Source organism: Enhydra lutris, unplaced genomic scaffold (genome assembly GCF_002288905.1).
Source record: "Enhydra lutris kenyoni isolate GAN:26980312 unplaced genomic scaffold, ASM228890v2 scaffoldscaffold20, whole genome shotgun sequence".
NCBI classification, from domain to species: Eukaryota; Metazoa; Chordata; class Mammalia; order Carnivora; family Mustelidae; genus Enhydra; species Enhydra lutris.
In genome coordinates, this window is record NW_019154104.1 from 33,624,673 (window position 1) to 33,624,979 (window position 307).

The window sequence follows — 307 nt, forward strand, 5'->3', positions numbered from 1 at the left end:
CAGCCCAGCTCAGCCCAGCTCAGCCCAGCCCAGCCCAGCCCAGCCCAGCCCAGCCCAGCCCAGCTCAGCCCAGCTCAGCCCAGCCCAGCCCAACCCAGCTCAGCTCAGCTTAGTCCAGCACAGGCCAGCTCAGCCCAGCCCAGCCCAGCCCAGCTCAGCCCAGCTCAGCGCAGCTCAGCCCAGCCCAGCCCAACCCAGCTCAGCTCAGCTTAGTCCAGCACAGTCCAGCCCAGCCCAGTTCAGCCCAATTCAGCTCAGCTCAGCCCAGCCCAGCTCAGTTCAGACCAGCCCAGTTCAGCTCAGCTCA